Here is a 21753-nt window from a genome sequence, read left to right as displayed (position 1 = left end):
CAGCGGCATCCAGTCACTGCTACCGGTTTTTTGGTCTGGAATCTGAGGCCTCAAATTCTGGACCAAGAAACTCTGTTTGAACTCAGCCTTATTGTGTTTTAGGGTGTGAAGGAGCTTACTTTGCCAAGCCACTTGGAAACCCCTGCAATCACCTTTCTTACCTTCCCACTCACCCCGTGTTTAGGCTCATAGGATAATACGAAACGTGCTTTATAAATTTTATATATTTATTAACCTCAATAGGCTGGTACTAGCCACTAACATATACAGAAATATATATATCAATGGATCGTCAAGCAAATACAAGTAACAGTACAGTACAAAACGGAACATAAAATGGCGATAAGAGTAGACAAGATAGAATACCAAACGAAGTTATGGTTTGGTTCGCTGGGGCGTCACTCCTACATGTCAGAGCGCCTTCTTAAATCAGTGTCCTTTACATGATGTCCCAGAGTCAGCACTCTTCTTATTGAGGGACCAAGAATCTAGGTCTTCCTGTCAGCATATAGCCAGTGTCTGACCGCCCCTCACTCCCAAGGCGCCCCCCCCCCCCCCCTGCTCCTTCCAGAATCCAGGGAAAGAGTGGTGTTTTCCTGGCTCAGGAAAAGCTGTTTGTCTTTGGTTCAATTGAGTGTCATTTGCCCTCCCTCGTGGACATCTGCCTGGGAAGAAAGGGCCATTCCCCATGATATATACATAAAACCAAGATAATAATTTCTAAAGCACAAGTTATATAGTAGTAGACAGAAGTAATTTTATTAACAACCTTGGCAAATAGAATTAAATAAAAAGGGTATAAAGCACAAAGTAGGTAACAGATTTACAGATCTTTATGTACAAAGTGACAGAGGAATCTCACAGTCCATTCAGGACATGCCAGTCTCTCAAGTCTTTACATTCGAAATCACAATTCAATTGCAGTTTTTTCATAGACAACTGGTGAAGACGCGGTGTAACTTTTATCTTCACGTCTAACATTTCAGTAAAGTGAAATGAGTCTTAGTTGTATGAAGTGAGGTAGCCATGAGAACTGCAGATAAAGGAACTATGGCATGTGGTTCTCTGCCGATGTCTCGATTTCTCAAAGCAAGGCGGCCACGGTAAACATCAGAACTGGAGAATGAAGAATTAGGGGATGTGGTTCTTCAGACGACGACTTGGATTCTCAAAGCAAGGTGGCCATGGTAACCAGCAGAATTGGAGATCAAGGAACTAAGGGATGCCGTTTTCTGATGTCTTCTAAGATCCTCAAGGCAAGATGGCCATGGTAACCATCAGAATTGGAGATCGAGGAACTACGCAATGTGGCTCTCAGGCGTCTTCTCAGATTCTCAAGGCAAGATGGCCACAGTAACCATTGGAACTGGTGAAGACGTAACTAAGGGGATGCGGTTTCTCATCTGCAGTCATCATTAGCAAACAAAGGAGGAGCACGGCATGGGGGCAAAACTGGGTCATCATCACAAGTGCTTAACTGGACTAAAAGAGAATATATTTTAAAAAATAAATTTGACGCTGATATAATTTCTTCATATTATTAAATTATTCGAGTGTGTAAAATAAAATGGCTATGATGATACAAGAACCTTGGCACTTGAGACTACACTAGTAAGATCAATAAGTCCCAAAAGCACTCAAAACCCACTCAAACAAATGACAATTTAGAAAAGGTCTTGCTCAAAACGGAAATGTACCCATTTTAGTTGGGGTTGTCTTTGTTCTGTACAGAAGCCAATGATCGTTTGGTTGTAGATGTTTATAGAACAGATTTAATAACTATAACTTTCTGTAAAAACATGCAAAGGTTCCTAACACTTGGACTGGACATCTGGAAATACATTAGGTGACCTCAGATCTAGTCCAGCTGAAATGAATACTAATAGTGTACTTGTGGCTTGTGTGGGCTGTGTTCAATATTAATAGCCTACTTGTATATCGTGGGGTCTGTATTCTTCAACCGCTAGGGTCTATTAAAGTGTGACTGATGGTAAATGGATTGGAAAAATACCAAGTGAGAAAAGCCTTTCCTGCCCTCACCTCATCTATAAAGGAATTACAATGTACCTCCGCTGCATCACTGCTCCCGGCATTATCCTCTCATAGATCTGTAATGAATTCCAATTCCAACTAAGGACAGTCTCCGACATCCATTTCCAACTTACACCAAAGATATATCCATATCAAAATCATATTATAGCAGAAAGTCCAATCTGAAAGTGCCCTTACATTTTTAGATGGGACGCTGGGTCTAATTCAGTGTCTTCCATGAACTGTGGTGATAAACAGTAAAGCAACACAAATATTCCCCCCCCAAATAACCGTGTATAACAAGAACACATACTGGTAAATGACTGTAGTCTAATGTATGTACAGTATATAGTTATGTATATTTACCACAGTACGCAGGGTCCTAGCAATCCTCAGTGATATCATACAGGGCTCTTGGCACTTGAGCTGCTCTGTGGAGACCAATAGAAGGACAAGAGACCCCAAACCCAATCCAACCAAACTGACAAGTGGGTAACGCTGTTGCTCAGGACTGACAGTGTACCTGCATGTTGTGTGGGGCTTAATTCTTCCGCCATTTTCTTCTACCAAAGAGACGATGATATCACATGTATCTGAAATATACCAAGTGAGAAAAGCTATTCCTGCACTCACCTGAACTACAAAGAACCTGCAATATTCCTCTGCCCCATCACTGTTCCTGGCATTATCCTCTCACATATCTGTAATGATTTCCAAATAAGGACACTCTCCATAGTCACCCAACTCCAACTTGTACCTCAAATATATTGACGTTGAAATCTATTCCCCATATTGTAGTATATAGTACAATATAGAACTGCTCTTACATTTCTGGACAGGGCGCTGTGTCAGAGACAGATTCTTCTGTTAACTCTGGTAATTAAAAACAGTAAAAAGCAACACAAATCCCCCCTCAATAACAGTGTATAACAGGAATACACACTGGTAAATGACTGTAGTATAATCTATGTACAGTATATATATCTGTGTATATTTACCACAGTACGCAGGGTCCCGGCAATCCTCAGTGATATCATACAGGGCTCTCGGCACTTGAGCTGCTCTGTGGAGGCCAATAGGAAGACAAGAGACCCCAAACCCAATCCAGCTAAACTAACAAGTGTGACACAATATTGCTCAGGACTGATCGTGTACTTGAATATTTTGGGTCTGTATTCTTCATCCACTGTTGAAAGAGACACTGGCAGAACATCTGAAAAATACCAAGCGAGAAAAGCCTTTCCTGCACTCACCTCATCTGACAAGGAGCTGCAATGTCCATCAGGTCTATGATCGCTCAACATTCTCCTCCTATAATACCAACTATATACAGTCTCCATCAACACCCAATTCCAGCCTATACCACCAATGGCTAGTCAATGTCCAAGTCAAAATCTTCACCACTTCATAGCTATAGCAAAGTGTATGAAATGAAAGAAGTCTTACATTTCTAGATGGGGCGCTGGGTCTAATTCAGTGTCATCCATGAACTCTGGTGATAAAGAACAGTAAAGAAACACAAATCCCCCCCACAACAATACAGACTGGCAAACAACTGATCGTATACTTGTATATTTTGGGACATTACTTTTCACCATATTCTAGCAAATAGTACAATATGGCAACTCTCATATTTCTAAATGTTGGAGGGGTAAAATTCTGTGTATTCCATGAACTCTGGCGAGAAAGAACAGTAAGGCAACACAAACCCCACACACAACAATACATACTGGCAAATGACAATAGTGTAATCTTTGTACAGTATATATGTGTGTATATATTTACCACAATACGCAGGGTCCTGGCAATCCTCAGTGATATCATACAGGACTCTCGGCACTTGGGCTTCACTGTGGAGATCAACAGGAAGACAAGAGACCCCAAACCCAGTCCAACTAAATTGACCATTTAGAAACCCTGTTCCTCAGGACTGATAATGTACTTGCATATTGTTAGGGCTTTATTCCTCAACCATTTTCTTCTACCAAAAAGATGGTGGTATCACACGTATCTGAAAAATACTAAGCGAGAAAAGCCTTTCCTGCTCACCTTCACTGAAAGGGATCGGCCTGTTACCTCCGCTGCACCGATCGTCATCGTCCTGTCAGAGATCTGTAATACATTTCATCGGCACCAAAAACCCAATCTTATAGCACAAATATGTCCAAGTGAAAACCTTTTCACCATATTCCAACAAATTGTACGACATGAAATATCTCTAACATTTCTGGATATTGGTGGGGTGTAAATTTAGTCTTCCTTTAACTCTGGAAAAAAAAAAATAAAACGAGCAACACAAATCCCCCCTTAACAATCCTGTACCACAACAATATATACTCAGTCATATATATCTGTATATTTACCACAATACGCAGCGTCCTGCCAATCCTCAGTGATATCATACAGGGCTCTCAGCACTTCAGCTTCACTATGGAGAGCAATAGGAAGACAAGAAACCCCAAACCCAATCCAACTAAATCGACCATTTAGAAACCCTGTTCCTCAGGACTGATAATGTACTTGCATATTGTTGGGGCTTTATTCTTCAACCACTGTCTTCTACCAAAGAGCCTGTGATATCACGTGTATCTGAAAAATATCAAGTGAAAAAACCTTTCCTGCACTCACCTTCACTACAAAGGACATGCAATGTACGTCCGCCCCATCACTGATCCTTGTCATAATCCTCTCATAGATCTGAAATAAATTCCAACTATGGACAGTCTCCGACAGTCGATTCCTCCTTACACTACACATATAACTGCTTCAAAATCTTTTCACCATATCATAGAAAATAGTCCGATATGAGAGAGCTCTTACATTTCCGGATGGGGGCGCTGTGTCAGATTCAGTTTCATCCTTTAACTCTGATGGTATAAAATAAAGAAAAAGCAACAAATCCCCCCCTCAACATAGAATTACAACAATACAGACTGACAACCAACTAGAATATGTGATTACATTTCTGCTTATTTACCAGAGCTGGCAGAGTCTTAGCAATATTCAAGAAATCTTACAGTACAGCAATCCAACAAAACAGGCAAGTATGTAACACTGATACCCCAGAGCGATTGTGCACTCACATATTGTGGGGCTGTATTCTTCAACCACTTCTACCAAAGAGACCCTGATGTCACATGGACCTGAAAAATACCCAGTGAGAAAAGCCTTTCCTGCACTCACCTCAACCAACAAGAAACTGCAATATTCCTCCGCTCCATCACTGCTTGTCATTATCCTGTCAGATCTGTAATAGAATCCAACCAAGAACAGTCTCCACTGACACCCAATTCCATCTTATACCACAAGTCAAACCCTTTTCACCATATCATAGCAGACAGTAGGGGAGGAAAGTTCTCTTACATTTCTGGACAGGGCGCGGAGTCTAATTCAGTTCCTTACATTTACTCTGGTGAATAAAAACAGTGAAAAGCAACACAAATCCCCCCTCAGTAACAGCGTATAACAGGAATACATACTGGGAAATGACTGTAGTATAATCTATGTACAGTATATATATCTGTGTATATTTACCACAGTACGCAGGGTCCCGGCAATCCTCAGTGATATCATACAGGGCTCTCGGCACTTGAGCTGCTCTGTGGAGACCAATAGGAAGACAAGAGACCCCAAACCCAATCCAGCTAAACTAACAAGTGTGGCACAATATTGCTCAGGACTGATCGTGTACTTGAATATTTTGGGTCTGTATTCTTCATCCACTGTCGAAAGAGACACTGGCAGAACATCTGAAAAATACCAAGCGAGAAAAGCCTTTCCTGCACTCACCTCATCTGACAAGGAGCTGCAATGTCCATCAGGTCTATGATCGCTCAACATTCTCCTCCTATAATACCAACTATATACAGTCTCCATCAACACCCAATTCCAGCCTATACCACCAATGGCTAGTCAATGTCCAAGTCAAAATCTTCACCATTTCATAGCTATAGCAAAGTGTATGAAATGAAAGAACTCTTACATTTCTAGATGGGCGCTGGGTCTAATTCAGTGTCATCCATGAACTCTGGTGATAAAGAACAGTAAAGAAACACAAATCCCCCCTCAACAATACAGACTGGCAAACAACTGATCGTGTACTTGTATATTTTGGGACATTACTTTTCACCATATTCTAGCAAATAGTACAATATGACAACGCTTACATTTCTGGATGTTGGAGGGGTGAAATTCTGTGTATTCCATGAACTCTGGCGAGAAAGAACAGTAAGGCAACACAAACCCCACACAGCAATACACACTGGTAAGTGACTATAGTGTAAGCTTTGTACAGTATAAATATATATATTTACCACAGTACGCAGGGTCCTGGCAATCCTCAGTGATATCATACAGGGCTCTCAGCACTTGGGCTTCACTGTGGAGATCAAAAGGAAGACAAGAGACCCCAAACCCAATCCAACTAAATTAACCATTTAGAAACCCTGTTCCTTAGGACTGATAATGTACTTGCATATTGTTAGGGATTTATTCTTCAACCACTGTCTTCTACTAAAAGATGGTGGTATCACACGTATAATAATAAGCGAGAAAAGCCTTTCCTGCTCACCTTCACTAAAAGGGATCGGCCTGTTACCTCCGCTGCACCGATCGTCATCGTCCTGTCAGATCTGTAATACATTTCATCGGCACCAAAATCCAACCTTATAGCACAAATACATCCAAGTGAAAACCTTTTCACCACATTCCAGCAAATTGTACGACACAAAATAACTCTTACATTTCTGGATGTTGGCGGAGGGTGAAATTTAGTCTTCCTTTAAATCTGGAAAAAAAAAAAAAAAAAAGAGCAACACAAATCCCCCCTCAACAATCCTGTACCACAACAATATATACTCAGTCATATCTGTATATTTACCACAGTACGCAGGGTCCTGGCAATCCTCAGTGATATCATACAGGGCTCTCGGCACTTGGGCTTCACTGTGGAGACCATTAGGAAGACAAGAGACCCCAAACCCAATCCAACTAAATTAACCAATTAGAAACCCTGTTCCTCAGGACTGATAATGTACTTGCATATTGTTGGGGTTGTGTTCCTCAAACAGTGTCTTCAATGAGACTGTGATATCACGTGTATCTGAAAAATATCAAGTGAAAATACCTTTCCTGCACTCACCTTTACTACAAAGAACCTGCAATGTACGTCCTCCCCATCACTGATCTTATCATAATCCGCTCAGATCTGAAACAAAATTCCAGCTATGGACAGTCTCCGACAGTCGATTCCTCCTTACACCACAAGTATAACCACTTAAAAATCTTTTCTTCATATGATAGCAATAGTACAATATGAGAGAGCTCTTACATTTCTGGATGGGGGCGCTGTGTCAGATTCAGTTTCTTCCTTTAACTCTGATGGTATAAAATAAAGAAAAAGCAACACAAATCCCCCCCTCAACATAGACTCACGACAGTACAGACTGGCAACCAACTATAATATGTGGTTACATTTCTGCTTATTTACCAGAGCTGGCAGAGTCTTAGCAATATTCAAGAAATCTTACAGTACAGCAATCCAACAAAACAGGCAAGTATGTAACACTCATACCCCAGAGCGATTGTGCACTCACATATTGTGGGGCTGTATTCTTCAACCACTTCTACCAAAGAGACCCTGATGTCACATGTACCTGAAAAATACCAAGTGAGAAAAGCCTTTCCTGCACTCACCTCATCTGACAAGGAGCTGCAATGTCCATCAGGTCTATGATCGCTCAACATTCTCCTCCTATAATACCAACTATGTACAGTCTCCATCAACACCCAATTCCAGCCTATACCACCAATGGCTAGTCAATGTCCAAGTCAAAATCTTCACCATTTCATAGCTATAGCAAAGTGTATGAAATGAAAGAACTCTTACATTCCTAGAGGGGGCGCTGGGTCTAATTCAGTGTCATCCATGAACTCTGGTGATAAAGAACAGTAAAGAAACACAAATCCCCCCCCCTCAACAATACAGACTGGCAAACAACTGATCATGTACTTGTATATTTTGGGACATTACTTATCACCATATTCTAGCAAATAGTACAATATGAAAACTCTTACATTTCTGGATGTTGGAGGGTATAGTGTAATCTTAGTACAATATATATATATATATATGTATGTTTACCACAGTACGCAGGGTCCTAGCAATCCTCAGTGATATCATACAGGGCTCTTGACACTTGGGTTTCACTGTGGAGATCAACAGGAAGACAAGATACCCCAAACCCAATCCAACTAAATTGACCATTTAGAAACCCTGTTCCTCAGGACTGATAATGTACTTGCATATTGTTAGGGCTTTATTCCTCAACCATTGTCTTCTACCAAAAAGATGGTGGTATCACACGTATCTGAAAAATACTAAGCGAGAAAAGCCTTTCCTGCTCACCTTCACTGAAAGGAATCAGCCTGTTACCTCCGCTGCACCGATCGTCATCGTCCTGTCAGAGATCTGTAATACATTTCATCGGCACCAAAATCCAACCTTATAGCACAAATACATCCAAACGAAAACCTTTTCACCATATTCCAGCAAATTGTACGACATGAAATAACTCTTACATTTCTGGATGTTGGCAGAGGGTGATATTTAGTCTTCCTTTAACTGTGGGAAAAAAAACCGAGCAACACAAATCTCCCCTCAACAATCCTGTACCACAACAATATATACTCAGTCATATATCTGTATATTTACCACAGTACGCAGGGTCCTGCCAATCCTCAGTGATATCATACAGGGCTCTCGGCACTTCAGCTTCACTATGGAGAGCAATAGGAAGACAAGAAACCCCAAACCCAATCCAACTAAATTGACCATTTAGAAACCCTGTTCCTCAGGACTGATAATGTACTTGCATATTGTTGGGGCTGAATTCTTCAACCACTGTCTTCTACCAAAGAGCCTGTGATATCACGTGTATCTGAAAAATATCAAGTGAAAAAACCTTTCCTGCACTCACCTGAACTACAAAGGACCTGCAATGTACGTCCGCCCCATCACTGATCTTATCATAATCCTCTCATAGACCTGAAATAAATTTCAACTATGGACAGTCTCCGACAGTCGATTCCTCCTTACACTACACATATAACTGCATCAAAACCTTTTCACCATATGATAGAAAATAGTCCGATATGAGAGAGCTCTTACATTTCTGGATGGGGGCGCTGTGTCAGATTCAGTTTCATCCTTTAATTTAACTCTGATGGTATAAAATAAAGAAAAAGCAACAAATCCACCCCCCTCAACATAGAATCACAACAATACAGACTGACAACCAACTAGAATATGTGATTACATTTCTGCTTATTTACCAGAGCTGGCAGAGTCTTAGCAATATTCAAGAAATCTTACAGTAAAGCAATCCAACAAAACCGCCAAGTATGTAACACTGATACCCCAGAGCGATTGTGCACTCACATATTGTGGGGCTGGATTCTTCAACCACTTCTACCAAAGAGACCCTGATGTCACATGGACCTGAAAAATACCAAGCGAGAAAAGCCTTTCCTGCACTCACCTCAACCAACAAGAAACTGCAATATTCCTCCGCTCCATCACTGCTTGTCATTATCCTGTCAGATCTGTGATAGAATCCAACCAAGAACAGTCTCCACTGACACCCAATTCCTTCTTATACCACAAGTCAAATCCTTTCCACCATATCATAGCAGATAGTAGGGGAGGAAAGTTCTCTTACATTTCTGGATAGGGCGCTGAGTCTAATTCAGTTCCTTACATTTACTCTGGTGAATAAAAACAGTGAAAAGCAACACAAATCCCCCCTCAGTAACAGCGTATAACAGGAACACATACTGGGAAATGACTGTAGTATAAACTATGTACAGTATATATATCTGTGTATATTTACCACATACGCAGGGTCCTAGCAATCCTCAGTGATATCATACAGGGCTCTCGGCACTTGGGCTTCACCGTGGAGAGCAATAGGAAGACAAGAGACCCCAAACCCAATCCATGTAAACTGAAGCGTGAAACCCTGTTGCTCAGTACTGACAGTGTACTTGCATATGGGGCGGGGGATTTATTCTTCAATCACTTTCTTCTACCAAAGAGCCAATGATGACAAATCGAGCTGAAAAATACCAAGAGAAAAGACTTTCCTGCACTAACCTCAATGAAAGTGACCTGCGGTGTTTTCTCTTCTGCTCTTCTCACCATCTTGTCACAGATCTGTAATAGAGCCCAACTAAGGACATTTCTCCATCGATACCCAAGTCCATCTTATACCACAAATATATCCCAAGTCACAATATTTCCATCATATTCTAGCAAATTGTACCACGTGAAAGTACTCTTACATTCCTAGAGGGGGCGCTGGGTCTAATTTCAGTGTCATCCATGAACTCTGGTGATAAAAAACAGGAAAGCAACAAAAATCCCTCCCTCAACAATACATACTATATATATATGCGTATATTTACCACAGTACGCAGGGTCCTGGCAATCCTCAGTGATATCATACAGGGCTCTTGGCACTTGCGCTTCACTGTGGAGATCAACAGGAAGACAAGAGACCCCAAACCCAATCCAACTAAATTGACCTTTTAGAAACCCTGTTCCTCAGGACTGATAATGTACTTGCATATTGTTGGGGTTGTATTCCTCAACCACTGTCTTCAATGAGACTGTGATATCACGTGTATCTGAAAAATATTAAGTGAAAAAACCTTTCCTGCACTCACCTGAACTACAAAGGACCTGCAATGTACGTCCGCCCCATCACTGATCTTATAATAATCCGCTCAGATCTGAAACAAAATTCCAGCTATGGACAGTCTCCGACAGTCGATTCCTCCTTACACCACAAATATAGCCACTTAAAAATCTTTTCACCATATGACAGCAATAGTCCGATATGAGAGAGCTCTTACATTTCCGGATGGGGGCGCTGTGTCAGATTCAGTTTCATCCTTTAACTCTGATGGTATAAAATAAAGAAAAAGCAACAAATCCCCCCCTCAACATAGACTCACGACAATACAGACTGGCAACCAACTAGAATATGTGATTACATTTCTGCTTATTTACCAGAGCTGGCAGAATCTTAGCAATATTCAAGAAATCTTACAGAGCTATTGACATTTGAGATGAGACTAATATAAAAGGACAAGAGACAGCAATCCAACAAAACAGGCAAGTATGTAACACTGATACCCCAGAGCAATTGTGCACTCACATATTGTGGGGCTGGATTCTTCAACCACTTCTACCAAAGAGACCCTGATGTCACATGGACCTGAAAAATACCAAGCGAGAAAAGCCTTTCCTGCACTCACCTCAACCAACAAGAAACTGCAATATTCCTCCGCTCCATCACTGCTTGTCATTATCCTGTCAGATCTGTAATAGAATCCAACCAAGAACAGTCTCCACTGACACCCAATTCCATCTTATATCACAAGTCAAACCCTTTTCACCATATCATAGCAGATAGTAGGGGAGGAAAGTTCTCTTACATTTCTGGACAGGGCGCTGAGTCTAATTCAGTTCCTTACATTTACTCTGGTGAATAAAAACAGTGAAAAGCAACACAAATCCCCCCTCAGTAACAGCGTATAACAGGAACACATACTGGAAAATGACTGTAGTATAATTATGTACAGTATATATCTATGTATATTTACCACAGTACGCAGGTCCTAGTAATCTTCATATCATACAGGGTTCTCGGCACTTGAGCTGCTCTGTCGAGACCAATAGAAGGACAAGAGACCCCAAACCCAATCCAGCTAAACTAACAAGTGTGACACAATATTGATCAGGACTGATCGTGTACTTGAATATTTTGGGTCTGTATTCTTCATCCACTGTCGAAAGAGACACTGGCAGCACATCTGAAAAATACCAAGCGAGAAAAGCCTTTCCTGCACTCACCTCATCTGACAAGGAGCTGCAATGTCCATCAGGTCTATGATCGCTCAGCATTCTCCTCCTATAATACCAACTATGTACAGTCTCCATCAACACCCAATTCCAGCCTATACCACCAATGGCTAGTCAATGTCCAAGTCAAAATCTTCACCGCTTCATAGCTATAGCAAAGTGTATGAAATGAAAGAACTCTTACATTTCTAGAGGGGGCGCTGGGTCTAATTCAGTGTCATCCATGAACTCTGGTGATAAAGAACAGTAAAGAAACACAAATCCCCCCTCAACAATACAGACTGGCAAACAACTGATCGTGTACTTGTATATTTTGGGACATTACTTTTCACCATATTCTAGCAAATAGTACAATATGACAACGCTTACATTTCTGGATGTTGGAGGGGTAAAATTCTGTGTATTCAATGAACTCTTGCGAGAAAGAACAGTAAGGCAACACAAACCCCACACAGCAATACACACTGGTAAATAACTATAGTGTAATCTTAGTACAGTATATATATTTCTATATGTGTGTGTATATATATATATTTACCACAGTACGCAGTGTCCTGGCAATCCTCAGTGATATCATACAGGGCTCTCGGCACTTGGGCTTCACTGTGGAGATCAATAGGAAGACAAGAGACCCCCAAACCCAATCCAACTAAATTGACCATTTAGAAACCTTGTTCCTCAGGACTGATAATGTACTTGCATATTGTTGGGGCTTTATTCTTCAACCACTGTCTACCAAACAGCCTGTGATATCACGCGTATCTGAAAAATATCAAGTGAAAAAACCTTTCCTGCACTCACCTGAACTACAAAGGACCTGCAATGTATGTCCGCCCCATCACTGATCTTGTCATAATCCTCTCATAGATCTGAAATAAATTCCAGCTATAGACAGTCTCCGACAGTCTCCGCCCCATCACTGATCTTGTCATAATCCTCTCATAGATCTGAAATAAATTCCAGCTATAGACAGTCTCCGACAGTCGATTCCTCCTTACACTACACATATAACTGCTTCAAAACCTTTTCACCATATGATAGAAAATAGTCCGATATGAGAGAGCGCTTACATTTCTGGAAGGGAGCGCTGTGTCAGATTCAGTTTCATTCTTTAACTCTGATGGTATAAAATAAAGAAAAAGCAACAAATCCCCCCCTCAACATAGAATCACAACAATACAGACTGGCAACCAACTAGAATATGTGATTACATTTCTGCTTATTTACCAGAGCTGGCAGAGTCTTAGCAATATTCAAGAAATCTTACAGTAAAGCAATCCAACAAAACAGGCAAGTATGTAACACTCATACTCCAGAGCGATTGTGCACTCACATATTGTGGGTCTGTATTCTTCAACCACTTCTATCAGAGACCCTGATGTCACATGGACCTGAAAAATACCAAGCGAGAAAAGCCTTTCCTGCACTCACCTCATCTGACAAGGAGCTGCAATGTCCATCAGGTCTATGATCGCTCAACATTCTCCTCCTATAATACCAACTATGTACAGTCTCCATCAACACCCAATTCCAGCCTATACCACCAATGGCTAGTCAATGTCCAAGTCAAAATCTTCACCATTTCATAGCTATAGCAAAGTGTATGAAATGAAAGAACTCTTACATTTCTAGATGGGGCGCTGGGTCTAATTCAGTGTCATCCATGAACTCTGGTGATAAAGAACAGTAAAGAAACACAAATCCCCCCCCTCAACAATACAAACTGGCAAACAACTGATCGTATACTTGTATATTTTGGGACATTACTTTTCACCATATTCTAGCAAATAGTACAATATGACAACGCTTACATTTCTGGATGTTGGAGGGGTGAAATTCTGTGTATTCCATGAACTCTGGCGAGAAAGAACAGTAAGGCAACACAAACCCCACACAGCAATACATACTGGTAAATGACTGTAGTCTATTCTGTGTACAGTATATATATATGTATATTTACCACAGTACGCAGGGTCCTAGCAATCCTCAGTGATATCATACAGGGCTCTTGACACTTGGGCTTCACTATGGAGATCAATAGGAAGACAAGAGACCCCAAACCCAATCCAACTAAATTGACCTTTTAGAAACCGTTTCTCAGGAGTGATCGTGTACTTGCATATTGTTGGAGCTCAGATCTTCAACCACTGTCTTCTACTAAAGAGACGGCAATGTCCATGTATCTGAAAAATACCAAGGTAGAAAAAAAACCTTTCCTGCACTCACCTTAACTACAAAGGACCTGCAATGTGCGTCCGCCCCATCACTGATCTTGGCACTCTCCTTTCATAGATCTGAAACAAATTCCAACTATGGACAGTCCATCGACCACAAATATAACCACTTCAAAAACCTTTCACCATATGATAGAAAATAGTCCGATATGAGAGAGCTCTTACATTTCTGGATGGGGGCGCTGTGTCAGATTCAGTTTCTTCCTTTCATTCTGGGAAAGAAAAAAAAAAAAACAACACAAATCCCCCCCTCAACATAGAATCACAACAATACACAATGGCAACCAACTATAATACACGAGTAGATTTCTGTATATTTACCACAGTAAGCAGAGTCCTAGCAGTCCTTAGTGACGTCATACAGGGCTCTTGTGGAGAATAATAGACACTTGACCCCAAACCAAATTGAAATAAATTGTCCATTTACAAACCCTGTTCCTCAGAGCTAATTATGGACTTCAATATTGTGGGAGCCTTGTTCTTCATTCTATTGAAAACACCCTGATGTCACATGTACCTGAAAAATACCAAGCGAGAAAAGCCTTTCCTGCACTCACCTAAACCAATAAGAAACTGCAATATTCCTCCGCTCCATCACTGCTTGTCATTATCCTGTCAGATCTGTAATAGAATCCAACCAAGAACAGTCTCCACTGACACCCAATTCCTTCTTATACCACAAGTCAAATCCTTTTCACCATATCATAGCAGATAGTAGGGGAGGAAAGTTCTCTTACATTTCTGGATAGGGCGCTGAGTCTAATTCAGTTCCTTACGTTTACTCTGCTGAATAAAAATAGTAAAAAGCAACACAAATCCCCCCTCAACAATTTTTTATCATAACAATACATATTGGCAAACAACTGTAGTCTAATGTATGTAAATTATATATATCTGTGTATATTTACCACAGTACGCAGGTCCTAGTAATCCTCATATCATACAGGGCTCTCGGCACTTGAGCTGCTCTGTGGAGACCAAAAGGAAGACAAGAGACCCCAAACCCAATCCAGCAGAACTAACAAGTGTGGCACAATATTGCTCAGGACTGATCGTGTACTTGAATATTTTGGGTCTGTATTCTTCATCCACTGTCGAAAGAGACACTGGCAGCACATCTGAAAAATACCAAGCGAGAAAAGCCTTTCCTGCACTCACCTCATCTGACAAGGAGCTGCAATGTCCATCAGGTCTATGATCGCTCAACATTCTCCTCCTATAATACCAACTATGTACAGTCTCCATCAACACCCAATTCCAGCCTATACCACCAATGGCTAGTCAATGTCCAAGTCAAAAACTTCACCACTTCATAGCTATAGCAAAGTGTATGAAATGAAAGAACTCTTACATTTCTAGATGGGCGCTGGGTCTAATTCAGTGTCATCCATGAACTCTGGTGATAAAGAACAGTAAAGAAACACAAATCCCCCCTCAACAATACAGACTGGCAAACAACTGATCGTGTACTTGTATATTTTGGGACATTACTATTCACCATATTCTAGCAAATAGTACAATATGACAACTCTTACATTTCTGGATGTTGGAGGGGTGATATTCTGTGTATTCCATGAACTCTGGCGAGAAAGAACAGTAAGGCAAAACAAACCCCACACAGCAATACACACTGGTAAATGACTATAGTGTAATCTTAGTACAGTATATATATGTATATTTACCACAGTACGCAGGGTCCTAGCAATCCTCAGTGATATCATACAGGGCTCTTGACACTTGGGCTTCACTATGGAGATCAATAGGAAGACAAGAGACCCCCAAACCCAATCCAACTAAATTGACCTTTTAGAAACCGTTTCTCAGGAGTGATCGTGTACTTGCATATTGTTGGAGCTCAGATCTTCAACCACTGTCTTCTACTAAAGAGACGGCGATGTCCATGTATCTGAAAAATACCAAAGTAGAAAAAAAAAAACCTTTCCCGCACTCACCTTAACTACAAAGGACCTGCAATGTGCGTCCGCCCCATCACTGATATTGGCATTTCTCCTCTCATAGATCTGAAACAAATTCCAACTATGGACAGTCCATCGACCACAAATATAACCACTTCAAAAACCTTTCACCATATGATAGCAAATAGTCCGATATGAGAGAGCTCTTACATTTCTGGATGGAGCCGCTGTGTCAGATTAAGTTTCTTCCTTTAACGCTGGCAAAGAAAAAAAGAAAGCAACACAAATACCCCCCCCCCCCCCCCATAGAATCACAACAATACACAATGGCAACTATAATACGTGAGTAGATTTCTGTATATTTACCACGGTAAGCAGAGTCCTAGCAGTCCTTAGAGACATCATACAGGGCTCTTGTGGAGAATAATAGTAAGACACTTGACCCCAAACCCAATTGAAATAAATTGTCCATTTACAAACCCTGTTCCTCAGAACTAATCATGGACCTCAATATCGTGGGAGCCTTGTTCTTCATTCTATTGAAAACACCCTGATGTCACATGTACCTGAAAAATACCAAGCGAGAAAAGCCTTTCCTGCACTCACATCAACCAACAAGAAACTGCAATATTCCTCCGCTCCATCACGGCTTGTCATTATCCTGTCAGATCTGTAATAGAATCCAACCAAGAACAGTCTCCACTGACACCAAATTCCTTCTTATACCACAAGTCAAATTCATTTCACCATATCATAGCAGATAGTAGGGGTGGAAAGTTCTCTTACATTTCTGGACAGGGCGCCGAGTCTAATTCCGTTCCTTACATTTACTCTGCTGAATAAAAACAGTGAAAAGCAACACAAACCCCCCTCAACAATTTTTTTATTATAACAATACATATTGGCAAACAAATGTAGTCTAATGTATGTAAAGTATATATATCTGTGTATATTTACCACAGTACGCAGGGTCCTGGCAATCCTCAGTGATATCATACAGGGCTCTCGGCACTTGGGCTTCACTGTGGAGACCATTAGGAAGACAAGAGACCCCAAACCCAATCCAACTAAATTAACCAATTAGAAACCCTGTTCCTCAGGACTGATAATGTACTTGCATATTGTTGGGGTTGTATTCCTCAAACAGTGTCTTCAATGAGACTGTGATATCACGTGTATCTGAAAAATATCAAGTGAAAAAACCTTTCCTGCACTCACCTTTACTACAAAGAACCTGCAATGTACGTCCGCCCCATCACTGATCTTATCATAATCCGCTCAAATCTGAAACAAAATTCCAGCTATGGACAGTCTCCGACAGTCGATTCCTCCTTACACCACAAATATAACCACTTAAAAATCTTTTCACCATATCATAGCAATAGTACAATATGAGAGAGCTCTTACATTTCTGGATGGGGCGCTGTGTCAGATTCAGTTTCTTCCTTTAACTCTGATGGTATAAAATAAAGAAAAAGCAACACAAATCCCCCCCTCAACATAGAATCACGACAATACAGACTGGCAACCAACTAGAATATGTGATTACATTTCTGCTTATTTACCAGAGCTGGCAGAGTCTTAGCAATATTCAAGAAATCTTACTGTGCTATTGACATTTGAGATGAGACTAATATAAAAGGACAAGAGACAGCAATCCAACAAAACAGGCAAGTATGTAACACTGATACCCCAGAGCGATTGTGCACTCACATATTGTGGGGCTGTATTCTTCAACCACTTCTACCAAAGAGACCCTGATGTCACATGGACCTGAAAAATACCAAGCGAGAAAAGCCTTTCCTGCACTCACCTCAACCAACAAGAAACTGCAATATTCCTCCGCTCCATCACTGCTTGTCATTATCCTGTCAGATCTGTAATAGAATCCAACCAAGAACAGTCTCCACTGACACCCAATTCCATCTTATATCACAAGTCAAACCCTTTCCACCATATCATAGCAGACAGTAGAGAAGGAAAGTTCTCTTACATTTCTGGACAGGGTGCGGAGTCTAATTCAGTTCCTTACATTTACTCTGGTGAATAAAAACAGTGAAAAGCAACACAAATCCCCCCTCAGTAACAGCGTATAACAGGAATACATACTGGGAAATGACTGTAGTATAATCTATGTACAGTATATATATCTGTGTATATTTACCACAGTACGCAGGTCCTAGTAATCCTCATATCATACAGGGCTCTCGGCACTTGAGCTGCTCTGTGGAGACCAATAGGAAGACAAGAGACCCCAAACCCAATCCAGCAGAACTAACAAGTGTGGCACAATATTGCTCAGGACTGATCGTGTACTTGAATATTTTGGGTCTGTATTCTTCATCCACTGTCGAAAAGAGACACTGGCAGAACATCTGAAAAATACCAAGCGAGAAAAGCCTTTCCTGCACTCACCTCATCTGACAAGGAGCTGCAATGTCCATCAGGTCTATGATCGCTCAGCATTCTCCTCCTATAATACCAACTATATACAGTCTCCATCAACACCCAATTCCAGCCTATACCACCAATGGCTAGTCAATGTCCAAGTCAAAATCTTCACCATTTCATAGCTATAGCAAAGTGTATGAAATGAAAGAACTCTTACATTTCTAGATGGGCGCTGGGTCTAATTCAGTGTCATCCATGAACCCTGGTGATAAAGGACAGTAAAGAAACACAAATCCCCCCTCAACAATACAGACTGGCAAACAACTGATCGTGTACTTGTATATTTTGGGACATTACTTTTCACCATATTCTAGCAAATAGTACAATATGACAACGCTTACATTTCTGGATGTTGGAGGGGTGATATTCTGTGTATTCCATGAACTCTGGCGAGAAAGAACAGTAAGGCAACACAAACCCCACACAGCAAAACACACTGGTAAATGACTGTAGTCTATTCTGTGTACAGTATATATATATGTATATTTACCACAGTACGCAGGGTCCTAGCAATCCTCAGTGATATCATACAGGGCTCTTGACACTTGGGCTTCACTATGGAGATCAATAGGAAGACAAGAGACCCCAAACCCAATCCAACTAAATTGACCTTTTAGAAACCGTTTCTCAGGAGTGATCGTGTACTTGCATATTGTTGGAGCTCAGATCTTCAACCACTGTCTTCTACTAAAGAGACGGCAATGTCCATATATCTGAAAAATACCAAAGTAGAAAAAAAAAAACTTTCCCGCACTCACCTTAACTACAAAGGACCTGCAATGTGCGTCCACCCCATCACTGATATTGGCATTTCTCCTCTCATAGATCTGAAACAAATTCCAACTATGGACAGTCCATCGACCACAAATATAACCACTTCAAAAATCTTTCACCATATGATAGCAAATAGTCCAATATGAGAGAGCTCTTACATTTCTGGATGGGGGCGCTGTGTCAGATTAAGTTTCTTCCTTTCATTCTGGGAAAGAAAAAAAAAAAACAACACAAATCTCCCCCCCCCCTCAACATAGAATCACAACAATACACAATGGCAACTATAATACGTAAGTAGATTGCTGTATATTTACCACAGTAAGCAGAGTCCTAGCAGTCCTTAGTGACATCATACAGGGCTCTTGTGGAGAATAATAGTAAGACACGTGACCCCAATCCCAATTGAAATAAATTGTCCATTTACAAACCCTGTTCCTCAGAGCTAATCATGGACTTCAATATCGTGGGAGCCTTGTTCTTTATTCTACTGAAAACACCCTGATGTCACATGTACCTGAAAAATACCAAGTGAGAAAAGCCTTTCCTGCACTCACATCAACCAACAAGAAACTGCAATATTCCTCCGCTGCATCACTGCTTGTCATTATCCTGTCAGATCTGTAATAGAATCCAACCAAGAACAGTCTCCACTGACACCCAATTCCTTCTCATACCACAAGTCAAATCCTTTTCACCATATCATAGCAGATAGTAGGGGAGGAAAGTTCTCTTACACTTTTATGGACAGGGCGCCGAGTCTAATTCAGTTCCTTACATTTACTCTGGTGAATAAAAATAGTAAAAAGCAACACAAATCCCCCCTCAGTAACAGCGTATAACAGGAATACATACTGGGAAATGACATTTCGCTCGACATTCTCCTCCTATAATACCAACTATGTACAGTCTCCATCAACACCCAATTCCAGCCTATACCACCAATGGCTAGTCAATGTCCAAGTCAAAATCTTCACCACTTCATAGCTATAGCAAAGTGTATGAAATGAAAGAACTCTTACATTTCTAGATGGGGCGCTGGGTCTAATTCAGTGTCATCCATGAACTCTGGTGATAAAGAACAGTAAAGAAACACAAATCCCCCCTCAACAATACAGACTGGCAAACAACTGATCGTGTACTTGTATATTTTGGGACATTATATTTCACCATATTCTAGCAAATAGTACAATATGACAACTCTTACTTTTCTGGATGTTGGAGGGGTGAAATTCTGTGTATTCCATGAACTCTGGCGAGAAAGAACAGTAAGGCAACACAAACCCCACACAGCAATACACACTGGTAAATGACTATAGTGTAATCTTAGTACAATATATATCTGTATATTTACCACAATACGCAGGGTCCTGGCAATCCTCAGTGATATCATACAGGGCTCTCGGCACTTGGGCTTCACTATGGAGATCAATAGGAAGACAAGAGACCCCAAACCCAATCCAACTAAATTGACCTTTTAGAAACCGTTTCTCAGGAGTGATCGTGTACTTGCATATTGTTGGAGCTCAGATCTTCAACCACTGTCTTCTACCAAACAGCCTGTGATATCACGTGTATCTGAAAAATATCAAGTGAAAAAACCTTTCCTGCACTCACCTTTACTACAAAGGACCTGCAATGTATGTCCGCCCCATCACTGATCTTATCATAATCCTCTCATAGATCTGAAATAAATTCCAACTATAGACAGTCTCCGACAGTCGATTCCTCCTTACACTACACATATAACTGCTTCAAAACCTTTTCACCATATGATAGAAAATAGTCCGATATGAGAGAGCGCTTACATTTCTGGAAGGGAGCGCTGTGTCAGATTCAGTTTCATCCTTTAACTCTGATGGTATAAAATAAAGAAAAAGCAACAAATCCCCCCTCAACATAGAATCACAACAATACAGACTGGCAACCAACTAGAATATGTGATTACATTTCTGCTTATTTACCAGAGCTGGCAGAGTCTTAGCAATATTCAATAAATCTTACAGTACAGCAATCCAACAAAACCGCCAAGTATGTAACACTGATACCCCAGAGCGATTGTGCACTCACATATTGTGGGGCTGGATTCTTCAACCACTTCTACTAAAGAGACCCTGATGTCACATGGACCTGAAAAATACCAAGCGAGAAAAGCCTTTCCTGCACTCACCTCAACCAACAAGAAACTGCAATATTCCTCCGCTCCATCACTGCTTGTCATTATCCTGTCAGATCTGTAATAGAATCCAACCAAGAACAGTCTCTACTGACACCCAATTCCTTCTTATACCATAAGTCAAATCCTTTTCACCATATCATAGCAGATAGTAGGAGAGGAAAGTTCTCTTACATTTCTGGATAGGGCGCTGAGTCTAATTCAGTTCCTTACGTTTACTCTGCTGAATAAAAATAGTAAAAAGCAACA

The 21753-nt window shown here is 40.8% G+C and overlaps 1 long non-coding RNA gene across 1 annotated transcript; it reads right to left on the bottom strand.

The window, feature by feature from the left end:
* Positions 1 to 209: 209 nt before the first annotated feature.
* LOC142213182 (uncharacterized) lies at positions 210 to 20929 on the bottom strand. Its single transcript, XR_012717228.1, has 2 exons — positions 20871 to 20929; positions 210 to 12668 (listed from the first exon to the last, which is right to left on the bottom strand). It is a non-coding gene; the product is annotated as an uncharacterized LOC142213182 (long non-coding RNA).
* Positions 20930 to 21753: the final 824 nt, after the last annotated feature.

This window comes from Leptodactylus fuscus, chromosome 7 (assembly GCF_031893055.1).
Source record: "Leptodactylus fuscus isolate aLepFus1 chromosome 7, aLepFus1.hap2, whole genome shotgun sequence".
Taxonomy (NCBI): Eukaryota; Metazoa; Chordata; class Amphibia; order Anura; family Leptodactylidae; genus Leptodactylus; species Leptodactylus fuscus.
Note: the sequence above shows the minus strand (reverse complement) of the source record. Positions and strands in the feature narration are given on the sequence as shown.